This window comes from Periplaneta americana, chromosome 2, assembly GCF_040183065.1.
Source record: "Periplaneta americana isolate PAMFEO1 chromosome 2, P.americana_PAMFEO1_priV1, whole genome shotgun sequence".
Classification (NCBI taxonomy): domain Eukaryota; kingdom Metazoa; phylum Arthropoda; class Insecta; order Blattodea; family Blattidae; genus Periplaneta; species Periplaneta americana.
The window spans coordinates 153,289,978-153,302,916 of NC_091118.1; the positions used below are offsets into that span (position 1 = coordinate 153,289,978).

Consider the following 12,939-nt stretch of genomic DNA (forward strand, 5'->3'; position numbering starts at 1 on the left):
CATTATTGTTAATATTTGAATCATAATGATAAACATTATTACCATCTTACACAAAGTATTGACCCGTAACAATCACAGACTTAGATATATGAAACATTGCAATTACATATACATTTTCTCGCAATGTCTTAGACATCAAATAATGAGGGTCTTTGAAGGATTAAGAATCAAGTGTTCTAGATGTAGTAGTTTCTGTGCTGAAAGAGTAAAATTTGAAATTATGTTTGGAGTTAAATGAATGTATTCATTGATCCATCCTGTCAACGTTAAGTATAACATGTTCCTTATCTTCACCGACTTAATCGTATTTCCTGATTTATGTGCAGTTTGTGTTGACAGATGGCTTCACCGTCTTTTACAGATTCAGCAGTCTCATTTAGAAACATCTTATCTTTCTCTTTTGCTGTATAACGGTATGTCCGATATATTCTTTCAATTACCTTGACTTCATAATATTTATTATTGTTGTAGGTAGAAATAATAATAATAATAATAATAATAATAATAATAATAATAATAATAATAATAATAATAATATATAATTATTAATAATTAATTAATTAATAATAATATTATTATTATTATTGTTATAACACTAATAACAGTAATTAGCCTCCTATAATTATTATTATTATTTATTATTATTGTTATAACACTAATAATAACAGTAATTAGCCTTCTATATTAGAAACTCTTCTATATTAGAAATTCTAAATCTTCCTCGCCGGTCTCCAGATATATTAAACATGCTAACTTACATGTAGGCGATTTCGATCCATTCAATGTATAGAAGTATTAGGACATGGCAATGTCTTTGCTAGTATTAATTGCATTATTTTTCTACACATATTGGTAATACCTTTGCATGAATCAACTCCTTTCCATAAAATATAATAGTATTAATTCTTGTAAAGTAATCATTGTAATCTATGTTCTTTATTTTGTTGTTATCTCTTTTATGTAAAGTGTACCATAGTTGTTCATTTTATTGCATTATTTGTATCATTGTGCTGGACTTTTATTGGCCTATGGCTGTTGTCCAGCACATAAATATCTATTATTATTATTATTATTATTATTATTATTATTATTATTATTATTAACGAACAACTATAGCCTATGTAAGTGTACTATTAAAGTTATAGGTTATTGTACATAAATAGATAGGTCTACTCTTGTGTTAATTTTATGTAGGAAATTTCCTTTTCTGGCACAGTAGATGTCTCACTGTGACCATTTAATGTAATTGATCACAGAGAAATATGAATGTAAGGTTATAGGTCAAATAAAATTACAAATGTTACGCCTGGTGAGTTTCAAATACCGTACTCTAATATGTATGTAATGTAATTTATGTATGTATGTATGTATGTATGTATGTATGTATGTATGTATGTATGTATGTATGTATGTATGTGTATGTGTGTGTGTGTGTGTGTGTGCGCGTGTGCCTGACGGCCTTATCTCTACCAGTTTAAATAAATAAATACTAATACTAATATGTATGTGTATTTATGTGTTTATGTATGTATGTATAAAAATGAGAATGCGAGGGGAACAATGGGACTAAAAGTATAACAACAGGAATACAAGGAGAACAAGGGAACTACAGGTAGAATAATGTAAATTAATACAAGAAGAACAAGTATACTACAAGGAGAACAAATGAAAGGCAAAGATAGGGGAATGCACGAAGAAGAAAGGAATACAAACGGAACAACGCGAATAATTATACTGAGAAAGGGAAGAATGCCGAGAGATTATAAGCAAAAAAAAAAAAAAAAAGAAGAACACCAAGGAAATCAAGTAACAGAAGGGGAATACAAAGCGAAAAATCGGAAATGCAAGGAAACCAAGGGAAATACAGTTAGAAGGAGAGACATACAAGAAAAACAAGTAGATGTAGCCAACTTAAATATATGCAGCGTAATAAAGATACGCACCTGTCGATTTTTTATCCATTACAACTCCAGCTAGAATTTCCTCCCACTTGGCTTCTACTCTAGATCGTTGGTTATGTCTACTAGAGAACTTAAAGTACCGCCGTAACTACTCTACTGTCTGCATGCGGCCTTTAAAAATGCCTTCTTTGAGTTCATATCAGTGTTCTCGAGACATCAAACTTCACATTAAGAACGAACAAATCTCCACGCCCGTAAGTAGGGTTCGAAGTTGTGTCTCTGGCTTCTAGTATACTTAAATTTGAATCTTAATCGTTATGTTGTCCGCAGTCAGCAACAGAGAATCATGCTGTGTGATTAATCTAATCCAGCGTTTCTCAAACTTTTTTGAAGTGGGGACCACATTTTAAAGTCAGAACAGTTCCGCGGACCACCTTACTCTTCTTCCCTTCGAAAGCAAATTTATAATTTTCGTGGCATATTTTAATACCAGTTTATTTATATTTTAAAACTGAATTAAGGTTCGGTACTTTGGTCCTCTGTTGTGAATTCGGGTGGTCCCTGGCTGGGTTACAGGCGCGGCGCCAGATGTGCAGGGAAAAGGTGGCGAGAAACACCATGTGTATAGTGCTTTAAATCCCTCTTTTGTTGCTGAGAGTAGAGTGGGAAGTCGATAGACGGGTAGGATAATAAATTTCATAAAATGTCAGTACTGGGAGAAAAAGTGAAATTCGATTGCCATTTGTCGTTTTCAAACTCTGAGATTTTAAGCTATAGTGTGATACGCAATTCGTTTGAATTTTATTTTTTCTTCTCTCTTTTTTGAAGGACCACAAGGGCAGACCTCGAGGACCACAGGTGGTCCGCGGACCATAGTTTGAGGAATGCTGAATCAATCGAAATACGGAAACCATTTTCTGAGTCCTGCTCTGGCCCGCTTGCGTTTGCTAATTTAAAATTAACACGTAACAAACCTAACTACAGACAGTTACATGAAAAAAGTTATTCTGCGTCTTTTTCAAGGTTCGGTGAGTTTTGAACGTTTGTCATAAGGATTGCGATCGCACTCAAGGAAGAGTACACGCGTTCTACCACGGACTTGATTAGCAAGATTTAATTAGCGGATATGAGGGGATGTAAAAACGTTAATAATTTTTCAATGTGATTTTTATTTTCCTCACACGTCTTGAAAATTAATTTCCAGAGTGAGGGGAACATTACATGACGTGATTCTTATTTCTAGGTGGGAATCCAGACTGCCCCATTCTGTGGTATTCCATCATTCGACCTGGAGTAGTACACATCGTCCGAGCTGTAACGAGATTATGTAAGTACTGAACGAATTCTCATGTTGCGTGTAGAATTAGTAGCTTCATTCAACAATGTGCATGAAGTGACAGCTTAAAAAAAGATAAATGTATACTAAAAGAATATTCTCAAGAGAAATTAGAAACGACGCCATGGTAAAATTTGTTTTGAAATTTTGATTTTAAAATATTATGAAGTACTTCGTCTCGTGCAATCATTATCATAAAAATTAAATTTTTATCCGAGATACAGATTGTCAGAAGAATTTAGGACGGTGGCCTGTGTCAGATTTTCTAGAAAAAAATCAAGGACAAACAGCTACGGAAAGAAATCTCAAATGACAGAGCTTCAAATCAATGGACAATGTATAAATCAGAGGTCTGCATCGGACGTTTTCGCTCGAGCGCAAGTAGTTCATAGCATAATCCGATAGGTAGCGCACATGCATGATGAGTAAAATTGTCGCGAGCGATAAATCCTCGAACGGTATAAGCCGAGCGTTAAACATTCGTTCTTGTTACAGTGATGAACTGTATAGTAACATCATAGATGTTTATCATTTCAAAACCTTGCAGTGTTTAACTAACCTCTCCATAGTACAACTACAAAATTTGCTTTAAAATGTAATATAAATGTTGTAGGTAAATGTTTTCCCCCCCCCCCCCACACAGGAGTTATTTTGTTTTCGCCACATGTGATAGATGTTATTGGATGTAAATGTAATTATTATAAACGGAGAACACAATCACGATAATGTAAGAACCGTATCAAGTTTTCTACTAACAATAATAATCTCTAATAAATAGTGTAGCTATCAATCTTTGCGTCTGTAACAGTTGTGCAGCATGATTATTCGTTTTGTTATATTTTCTGTGACGTTATCTCTGTACTAATATTGTTATTAATCTACTGCTATATCAATAATATTTTGTGAAACGTTTCTACATTGTCGCAGTATATAGGCGGAACTCTATATATGGACCTATCATATTATATGTGGTAAATCAAATATTGAATAATTATTAATTAGGAATAATAAGTGTATATCGAAGTTTTTCATACTATTTTATTTATAACTTCATGTTACTGTTTTGGTACGTTCCATTAGACTGTTCCACTAAACGTTTGTCATAAACGCAGAAAATAAAGCCTTACTTTTACCGTGTGAGCAAAACATATGGGTATCTTATCTGTGGCATTCCATACAAGATAAGACATGTCGATGAAATGACCTTGTTCTACGCTTCTATTTATTACGAGCGTATCACGACCGATCTTACCTCAATCGAGGGTACGACATTCGACCGAGTTCAAGCTAGAGATTTAACTCCAATGCAGCACTCTGGTATAAATACTAAGGAATAAGCTAGTGTAAATATAGGTAAAAGAATCTGTTTCAGATAGGCCTATACATTCCTTAGAACGTAAGTGTTGAAAGAGAACGTTCTTACATGAATAATTAGCTCACCTTTCGAGACTACTTAAGGTAGAACTAACTTTGTTGTAGGAAACCGTTACTCTTAGGCACCCAATGGGTTTATAGTTAATAAAATTATTAAACATTATAATTATTGCATTTTATTGTCGAAAAAAGTCCAATACAGAATTCGTTTAATTATTATTATTTGACAGACATTCAGATCAAGAGAGACAATAGGCTTAGTAACGTTTTATATTGTAACACAATGAGCTACATTTGTGCCACGAAAAATGTAGGTCATCCCATATTATTTGCAGATGACACAAGTATAGTAATTACAGCCAATAACTCCAACACATTCCAATCTTCAACAGAGGAAATTCTCTTCAAAATATGTGACTGGTTCTCAGTCAATAAATTTGTTATTAAATTGTAACAAAACTAACATAAGCTTAATTCAATTTAAATCCTGTCCAAATTAAACGTCGCAAATTTTTAGCGCAATAATTAACAATAGATACCTATTAGAAACAACAACAACCAAATTTCTTGCCTTAAAAATCGATAATGTGTTAAATTGGAAAAATCATATTAAAGAAATTACTCCCAAACTAAATTCAGCTTGTTTTGCTATTAGATCTATACAAAAGATAGTAAATATCAATAACTTAAAAACAATATACTTGGCATACTTCCACTCGGTAATGAGTTTTGGAATAATATTCTGGGGAAATTCCACAGATAGTAACAATATATTCCTATTACAAAAATGAGTAATTAGAATAATAGTAGGTGCCAAATCTAGGGAATCTTGTAGGACTATTTTCAAAAAACTACAATGGCTTGTCAGTATATATTTCCATTAGTAATCTTCCTCGTATGTAATCGTGAAAACTTGGTAACTAATTTAACAGTTCATAGCATAAATACACGTCAAAAAAATGACTTTCATACTCCATCGGCAAGTCTATCGTGCTATCAAAAAGGAGTGCGTTATATTGCAGTAAAAATTTTTAATAGCCTCCCTATCGATATAAAGAATGAAAAAAAAAAAAAAAACGAAACTCAAAACATAAAATTATTTAGGGCCAAATTAAAGAAGTACCTAATTTCTCACGCCTTCTATTCTGTAGGTGAATTCATGACATTCGATAATGCTTCATGAAATTGATACTAAAACTTTGTGTTGTACTAGTAGACTATATTGTAAATCTCGTCTGTATATATTTCATCTAGACTGTGACTATAAATTAAGACTTTATAATAGTATTGTTTATCTTCATAATACTTTATAATAGTATGATAGTTCATCATAATATATCGTTTATAGCATTACACATATTCAATCATATATCTAACTTCATTAACAAATTACAGCACCATATATGTCACAGAATTATATCGTGTTGTTTTATATCATATATCAAATTAAATAGAATCGTATCATTTCTTTCAAATCCGCCCGAAGGCAATAGATTTTAAACGTCTTTAAAATCCTGTAAACGGCTTTAAAACTCTGAGAATTTCTTCCCGGGATAGACAGTAAAACTGGGTGGCCGGTGTCGTAGATTTACGGCAGGGCTCCAGTCATAATTTACTGGCCATTTCTCGCCGGCATTGAACTCTGACGATGAATAACCTCTGCAGTTCAAAGTGTTGTTAAATAAAATACTACTACTACTACTACTACTACTACTATTACTACTACTACTACTACTGCTGCTGCTGTTGCTAAATTCCACGATTAAAATATGCAAGAATGAGTATGTTTATGGTTAATCTGTTTGCCATGTAGGCTGCCACAAACTTTGAAATCTGCAGTAAATTACTCTGTTTCACTGCCGACAATATTCCAATTGAAATACTCTTGCTCACAACGAATTATTGTACTGTTAGAATTTTATTCAAAAAGCAAATTTTTGTAAGCATTTTTAAAAGTATTGTTGTGCAATTAGATTATTAAATTAGATTTCTGATCAGAGTGATACCAGGTTAGCGCCGCTGTAAAAATAGAGGGAATTTGCATTGTTAAAAACAAATGTTTGGTTGCGTGCTTGTAGTGTTCCCTATTCTATGAAGTATGTTTTTATTTTTATGTAAAGTTATCATACAGCAATCCGGAATCTTCTCGCATTGGGCTTATGTATTCGTCGCAATTATCACAAAACTATGTTTTATCTATTTAACATTCGCTACTTGCACAATTTTTAATACTTCACTCGTATCCTTGCTTATTATACATAACAATAAAGATTACAATAATGTTTTCTGTTTCTATAGTTTCGGATGATTTTGTTCTCTCCAAAATCGTTAAAATGTTTGCCGTTCTCAGTACTCATTTATTCCAAACGCATACTTCACAAGATTATGGAAAAACAATGGTTTTCTGTTCATCAAACTTAGAACCCTTGGAAGTGTTGTAGATTGGCGTTGTGATATTAATTATAGTCCTGCGTGGTGAGTGAAAGTCTTTCATATGATGACAGCGGAATCATAAAAGACTTTTCGCTATTCCAACCACACCCTGATTGGGGAAGGATCGCAGTGAAGAAATGTGTGTAGGCTAGGAAAGGAAGAATACTTTTAAAGAGAAATAATTTTCTCCAAATTGCATTACAAAATGAGGCAAGTGAAGGAAATGTCAGACTTCCAAAGAAATCGACCATTAATACATTAAGCTTCACAATGAGAGAAAATCAACCTCCAGAATGAAGAATCGACATGAAATTGAACCTCATAGCATAAAGGTAGGCCTACATCAGAATCTTAAGAGGAATTAGTTGGCTCATGTATTTTGAACCACGTAGTATACAACAAAGTTTAATTTTGGAACAGATAGGACCTACCCCGAGTATTTCATACTTAACTTACTTACAAATGGCTTTTAAGGAACCCGAAGGTTCATTGCCGCCCTCACATAAGCCCGCCATCGGTCCCTATCCTGTGCAAGATTAATCCAGTCTCTATCATCATACCCCACCTCCCTCAAATCCATTTTAATATTATCCTCCCATCTACGTCTCGGCCTCCCTAAAGGTCTTTTTCCCTCCGGTCTCCCAACTAACACTCTATATGCATTTCTGGATTCGCCCATTTTCATAGTATCGATTATATATTGTATGTATGTTCTCGATTATTATATCAAGTATGCCATATTAAAGAAATTCAAAACATATTACAAACATGTACCATTTAACAAAACCAACAACAATGAAATTAAGCTCATAATATTAGTCATCTTTATTATACAATAGCCTATATTATATTTTATTCAATATAAAGTCAAAGAAACAAACCAAAGCTAAACTTAAAACACAGTAACATTAAACTTTCAAACAATACAACATTAGTATTAATACAACAATGTAATTAAGTTCATATTAGTCATCTTTGTAATACATTATGAAATACTAATTTTACTCCATTTATACTGCATTTTTGGTTCAGGGAAAATACTAGTCTTTCACAAGAGCACATTTTTACTAGTATTTTCCCTGGACCAAAAAATTGTTGTAAAGTTAGCATTTTACCATGGACCTCACTGGAGATTTTCCTCTTCAATTTCTCCGTTATCAGAGTGATTTCATAAAGTGCTACGATACAGTGTTCCTGTGTTTATCATTTAATACCTTGTATTTTCCGATGACATCTCCACTTGAGTTCATCTCGTTTACTTTTATATTCAATCTCATCCCAGAATTACATGTTTCGCACAACATTTCACTCTTAACTAAACTACAATTGATAAAAAAAAAAACATACAACATACATGTCTGTATTCATGGATAAAGCAACTAAAAAGTTTATATGCTATTTATAATTCATAATTTCCATTTCTAGGCTTACATTTTAAATCAAGAGTTATTTTATCCAGTTATTTTTTATATTTAACTATAGCATTCGAAATTGCAGCCATGATTATGATCAAACCACTACCTGCTGGATCGCATCCTATAGCTGCTTAAACTGCCTGCTGAATCAAAGTTATTTTGTCGCTAGGTGGCAGGCAGTGCCCACCGCTATTAACATTATCAGTATATGCAAAGTCACTACCTGCCACTTAGCGACTACTCGCGCATAAGCATGGATTGAGCAGGCAGTGTAAGCAGCCATATGATCCGATACAGCAGGCAATGGATCAAACTAATTTACAACAGTACTGATTGATTGGCAACATAATGAAAACAATATATATCGATAATTTAATTGATCGAAATGCTACTTCCGTTGCCCGTTTTTTGAGGCTTTTCATATTTTTATATTTAGGGTGGGTCCTATAATGCATCTGTTTCTTAATTTTACAACTAATTGATAATTAAATCATTTACAAAGATATTACTGTTATTGATGACTTAATTAAATCAGTGCCTGAAATCTTGCTATAACTTTATGTAATACAAATAAACATTTGAATCAATGATTTCTGTTTTGCTGGTCTTAACGGTTAGGAAGAGCAAACAATCTATTCAAAAACTTTTTTCCCCCCCTTGTAAAACGGAAGGAAAAATTTAAATAAGTTGCTAATACCCCATCTGTGACTAATATGATGGAGCAACGAAATATAATTGGGTTACAAACATATTTTTAGTTAGTTATTTAACGATGCTGCATAAACTACTCAGTTATTTAGCTTCGATGGGATTGGTGATAGCGAGATGGTATTTGATAAGATGAGACCGAGAATTCGCCATAGATTAACTGACATTCGCCTTTCAATTGGGGAAAACCTCGAAAAAACTCAACCAGATAATCAGCCCAAGCGGGAATAGAACCCACGCCCAAGCGTAACTCAGGATCGGCAGGCAAGCTCCTCAGCTGACGAAACTGTGCCGGTGGCTACGAACACGATGTTACGAATTCACTGTGATCAGTTGTAACGATGACGAAATATAAGGGTCTATGTCGAATTCCTCTGTCTAAAGCCTATATCATTAGAGATGGAAGATTTTCGCACTCACGATAATTACGAAATGTAATGCATATAACATGCTGTCAAAATAAGTACCTACTTTTATGTTTAAAAGCATGTTACGTATAAATTTTTAAATTAAATTATAGGCCTATTTTATTTAACGACGCTCGCAACTGCCGAGGTTATATCAGCGTCGCCGTGTGCCGGAATTTTGTCCCGTAGGAGTTCTTTTACATGCCACTAAATCTAGTGACACGAACCTGTCGTATTTAAGGGCACTTAAATGCCATCGACCTGGGCCGCGATCAAACCCGCAACCTCGAGTACAGAAGGCCAGCGCTATACCGCCTGTGCCACTCAGGGTGTGTTAAGTATACGACTGTAGTTTTTTAATACGTGTTAAATTGCGAAATTCACTAGAAAATGCGAAATGTTTGTGTTTCTGTGAAGAAAAAAAAAAAAGGATGAAAATTATACTTTATGAGATATTTTTGTGTTTTTGTGAAAAAAGGAGTCCTCGCCATTTGCTGGTTTTTACATTTTTTTTTTAATAATTTGGTCACATCTTCATGTTAGCTTTTACATTATGAATTGCAAGGGAATGTAACCTATCTGATAACTGTCTTTGTTGTTATCTGTACCGTTATCTTGAATTTTCAACCAATCTGTTTGGTGCTGGTGGTAGAATATTTGCTGCCTATCCGATCTCTTTAGGTCCAGTGTTCACTCGAACAAGTTGTATGTGATAGCAGGAGATTGTGATTGAGTAACAAGATGAATAGGGATAAAGTCACAATCTTTATCTTTTGGCATATTTCTTAATGTTCACAATTTCCTGTAGGCCTACTTATTTAAATTTTCAAGAATTTTAACTGGAAAATCTAGAAAATACACTTTTTAATACATTGGTGACATTGAATTTCTACCACCAAACGTTCCATAAAAATGTTCCATCCCAAAACGCTACAAAATGCTAAATAATTCTAACATTTAAAGTGGTTTAAAATACTAAATTTGATATTTAAAGTGAGAATTTTTTTATTTCAATTAATATTTGAGGAGAAAAATTCGCTCCGGCGACGGGGATCGAACCCGGGTCCTTGGTTCTACGTACAAAGCGCTCTGACCACTGAGCTACGCCGAATTCAATCCACAGCACCGGATCGAATCTTCATCTTTCAATGTTTCCCTTTGTGGCCTGACTCCAAGTTAGGCATAACTTGTTGACGTATATTTCCACTGTCAACTGCCATTATACTAGGAGCGCACTCAGTTGAGTGATTTATTTGGCCGGGATTCCGCAGTTATGATGCACTGCTAGGTGTGAGAATATTATGGATTTATTAATTTGTCCTACAGAATAATCTCTGTAATGTTGACAATTTTTCTCCTCAAATATTAATTGTCAACATTACAGAGATTATTCTGTAGGACAAATTAATAAATCCATAATATTTTTATTTCAAGTTGAAAAAATCTACCATCTCTATCTAGTACTTATACATACTAGAGTAATACATGGTGGAACTTTCTTAACTTAGATAAGTAAGATGCCGATCCTCCGTTTAAAATAACACATGACAACATACCAGCAACGGACACGCACATCTGAAGCAACTGGAAAATTTTATCTCTCTTCCTTGATAAAACTTTTCAAGTCCTATCAATAGTCGGAAGAAAGATGCAACAATAACATATTTTATCGTCTTCAAATAATGCATTGCTCTAATTTCGGTTTGCATCGGAGAATTTCAGACGTGATGAGCATAATTTCAAAATTGAGCACAGTATTAATCTCGCATAGGCAATCCCTTGCAACAGGTTTTAATTTTTGTAATTGCCGTGTCAGCGTTACAAGGCTTATCGGAGCTTTGCTTAAGACGCGTTCATCCCCTAACTACGTAACGATTTTATGAGCTGGAAATAGACTTTGAGGTAGGTGGTGCGCGAGGCGCCTCCAGCACCACCTAGCGGATTTTTGCAGAACTGTCAGCTAAGGGGTGCGTTTTCCCTCTAGTTGCGTCGATAACTGAACAATCATAAAATTGCAACAAGTTGAATATAAGTTCGTTAAATTTCAAGGAGGTACGAAGGAATTATTTCTTTGTTACTTGATAATATACTTGTATGCGGTCACCCTTACTTCTGTATAATAAATATTAAAGGGTTAAGTTTCCTATAATGTGTAGTATATGAATGTGCAATTTTTGAGTCGGTAATTTATAGCAATAATTTTTTCTTAAAATTGGTGTGTTATTACTGACTGTTTTATTTTTAATTTTTTAACATCAAGCGTTTATTCTCGGTTGTCAAATTAATGAAATGTTAAGAAAATTTCAACATCTGACATCACTTGCTTAGTAACGACAATGAATTACGTCACACATTCAGATGCCACTTTCTTAGGAACGGATCATGCAGATGAAAAACAGTAATTTCCTTGTAAATACTTGTACTGATATATATATTTTATATATATATATATATATATAATTTTCACTCTCAATAATTATATTCACAATCCTTATAATGAACCAATTCATTAAAAATTTAAATATCACAATAGCATCAAAGAGAACATAAACGTTTGACTTAATTGCAAGGATTCTTTAAATCCAATGTGGCTTTTATTAATATGTTGTCTTTGATTCTATTTATTTAAAGATGAATTTTAAAAATGAATTGTCAAACTGATTTTGATCTATATTAATTTATTTCATCATCTACGTTATAGTACAATCATTTGTCTTCTTCCACCTTCATTTAAAACTGATCTCGTCTTCTTTTCATGAGTAATTCTAACGATTATCCCAAGCTGTATAATTATATAATCCGGTTCTTGTAATTATTGTTATTGGCACGTGCTGCACATGTTTTCTGCCATTGTTTTGAATTTTGTCCCGACCTCTTCACTTTTCTTATACAGAATGATTCACGATGATTTACCGTCCCTTACGGAGCTTATTTTTGAAGACTTCTAATCAAAAAAAGTCTTATAAACATTTGTCGTAATCTCAATATTTTCAGAATTACACTAATTTGTAGTTGTTTGTAAAATACCATTATTATTTAGTTTTAAGGCTAAAAAAATATTATAGATAAAGAATAAACTATTCAGGAGCATAATTTCTTTAATTAGCTAATATTCTGAAGCTAAAACTGTATTGTGAATTCCATAGTTACTTCGTACAGATTTTTTTTTTCGATTTTTAACTACAAAATTACATTTTCTTAAACATTTATCACAACAAATGTTACAAATCACACCACTCTTGTAAATTCTTTAAGACTGTACATTGGGATGCATAATTTAACTGTAAAGAATCAAGTTACTAAAGTAGTATGATTTGTAACAATTTTTGTGATAAACGCGTAAGAATGATGTCATATTTCGTTAA

General features: G+C 33.1%; 1 long non-coding RNA gene across 1 annotated transcript in view; it reads left to right on the forward strand.

Annotated features, from left to right (window-relative positions):
* Window positions 1–3,143: 3,143 nt before the first annotated feature.
* Window positions 3,144–12,939, forward strand: part of LOC138695312 (uncharacterized) — a 582,002-nt gene continuing 572,206 nt past the window's right edge. Inside the window, exon 1 of the long non-coding RNA XR_011331127.1 lies at window positions 3,144–3,228. This is a non-coding gene — a long non-coding RNA (uncharacterized lncRNA). The remainder of the gene's footprint in view (window positions 3,229–12,939) is intronic.